Source organism: Cebus imitator, unplaced genomic scaffold (assembly GCF_001604975.1).
Source record: "Cebus imitator isolate Cc_AM_T3 unplaced genomic scaffold, Cebus_imitator-1.0 Scaffold274, whole genome shotgun sequence".
In the NCBI taxonomy this organism is placed as follows: domain Eukaryota; kingdom Metazoa; phylum Chordata; class Mammalia; order Primates; family Cebidae; genus Cebus; species Cebus imitator.
In genome coordinates, this window is record NW_016107589.1 from 332,500 (window position 1) to 335,032 (window position 2,533).

The window sequence follows — 2,533 nt, forward strand, 5'->3', positions numbered from 1 at the left end:
TAGAGACGGGGTTTCACCATGTTGACCAGGATGGTCTCGATCTCTTGACCTCGTGATCCACCCGCCTCAGCCTCCCACAGTGCTGGGATTACAGGCTTGAGCCACCGCGCCCGGCCAAGGTTCATGTTCTTAAAGGAATGGGCCTGCCCTCCATTTCTTCCTTCTTCCCTTTCTACGGGTTACAAGCTCATGGGTGTGATGGTGGCAGCTGGAGACGCCACCTTAAGCCACAAGATGGAAGTTACCTGCTAAAGATGACAAAGCAACAAGCCATAAGGAGCCAGGGTCCTTGACATTGTGTGATGACTATGTTAACCCTGGGCTACTCCTACACAGGTTCATACATGAGAAAGAAGCAAGCTTCTATCTTGTGTACAACTCTGTGTTTGGGGGACAGTAATATCGCAGTCTCATCTATATTGTACCTAGTTCTTTTTTTTTTGAGACAGAATCTTGTTCTGTTGCCAAGGGTGACGTGATCTTGGCTCACTGCAACCTCTGCCTTCTGGGTTCAATCGAGTCTCATGCCTCAGCCTCCCAAGTACCTGGGATCACAGGCGTGAGTCACCACGCCTAAGTTTTGTATTTTTTAGTAGAGATGGGGTTTTTTCATGTTGCCCAAGCTAGTCTTGACCTCCTGGCCCCAAGTGATCTGCCCACCTTGGCTGTAATTATAGGCGTGAGCCACCACGAAGGCCTTTGTTATACCTAATTCAAAGGCTATTGTAATTTCCCAGGCAAGCAATGACAGTGGGTGGTTCTGATGGGAGTGTTAGTGGTGCAACTGGGGATAAGTGACCAGATTCTGGAGATAATTTAAAGGGTAGAACTTGACAGCATTTCCTGAAGGATTGGATAAGGGGACATGAACGGAAGAGAAGAACCAGGAATGACTCCAAGACTGGGGCTCTAGTAGAAGAGATTTGCATTGATTGCCCTGGGGAAGACTCAGGGACCACTGAATTTGAGAGGACTATGAGAGAGACTCATGTGGGGATGGCAAGTCGCCACTGGGTCACCGCTGGGTATGACCAGGACCTATCAACATAGCTGACTTTAAAGTCCAGAGATAGATGGCATTAGTTAGGGAGTGAGGATGGATGAAGAAGAACAGGTGTAAGGACAGCTCGGAGGCATCCAGAGATGGGGAGGTGAGGAGCCAGCCAAGGAGATGATGGAGGTAGGAGGAGAACTGGGTGTGTCACGGAGGCCAAAGGAAGAGTGTTTTATGAAAAAACAAGTGACCAACCATATCAAATGCCACTGCTAGGATGAGTAAAACGGGGACTCAGAAGTGACAACTGAAATTAGCAACATGGAAATTGCTGGTGACATTGACAAGAGAATTTGCCTTGGAGCACTGAGGACAAGCAGGAATGGGAAAAGAGGAAGTGGAGACAAATATAGATGATTCTGAATTCCTGACAGGTAGAAATTATTAAAGGGATCTAATTTCCACCCTTCCTGTCATAGTTCTAAGCCTCTAAAGGGCATCAGGGCACCCAGCAACTCAATCTATCCAGCTTCCCTTCCACATGAGTCTGAAGCGCTCTGCACTCTCCTCTCCCAAATCCACCCTGCTGCCGGGAGCCCCAGCCTGCCTGCAGCTCTGCCTCTGTCCTACTGACTCCCAAGGCCACTCTCAAGGACTGCCTTGGCAGGCTAGGCAGCCAGGCCTGACTCTCCTGGATCATAATTAGTGCTGCTGCTAACGATGTTTGGCCTCTGTGGAATAGCAACCTGGGAAGTTCTGATACTTCCAATTTTCCCCCTCAGTGCTTTCCCAGATGCAATTTCCCAGCCAGTGCCATGTGCTCTCCAGCCCTGGGCCCCAGCTGCCTCCTTGCCAGGGAGAATTAAGCCTGTGCCTCAGATGCCACTCCAGAGGGCCTAATCAGTTAGCTAAAACCATCTCCTGGCCACTATCATGGCATTATCATATTAACACAGGCACTGGCTTTTGGGGAGGCAGGGGGCTGCTGTGAGGAAGAGGTGGAGGAACCAGGCCAGCCCCACACAGCACACGATGAGCATTGCTAGTCAGAAAACTGATGATTAGAGAGAAAGGAGCCTCCCAGATGAGCCCTGGAGTTTTCAGTGGAGATGCGGCTCAACCATCTCCTCTTTCCTGATGAGAAGCCCACCCAGTGCTCCTTTCTCCAAGCGGGAAGGACCCCTGCAGGCAGAACGCTGGACACTGCCCCATGGCCTGGTGTCCTGGGGCTGGGGCCAGGCCTGGTGAAGTCTTGGCCCCAGCTCTTCTCAGCCCCAAGTCCTTTCAAGGCTCTTGCCTTGAAAATGCTAGCTTAGGGCCGGGCGCGGTGGCTCACACCTGTAATCCCAGCACTTTGGGAGGCCGAGGCGGGTGGATCACGAGGTCAAGAGATCGAGACCATCCTGGTCAACATAGTGAAACTCCGTCTCTACTAAAAATACAAAAAATCAGCTGGGCATGGTGGCACATGCCTGTAATCCCAGCTACTCAGGAGGCTGAGGCAGGAGAATTGCCTGAACCCAGGAGGCGGAGGTTGCG

At 51.2% G+C, this 2,533-nt stretch overlaps 1 pseudogene; it reads right to left on the reverse strand.

Annotated features, from left to right (window-relative positions):
• Positions 1-52: 52 nt before the first annotated feature.
• LOC108284295 overlaps positions 53-2,533 on the reverse strand; it is a 19,476-nt pseudogene continuing 16,995 nt past the window's right edge.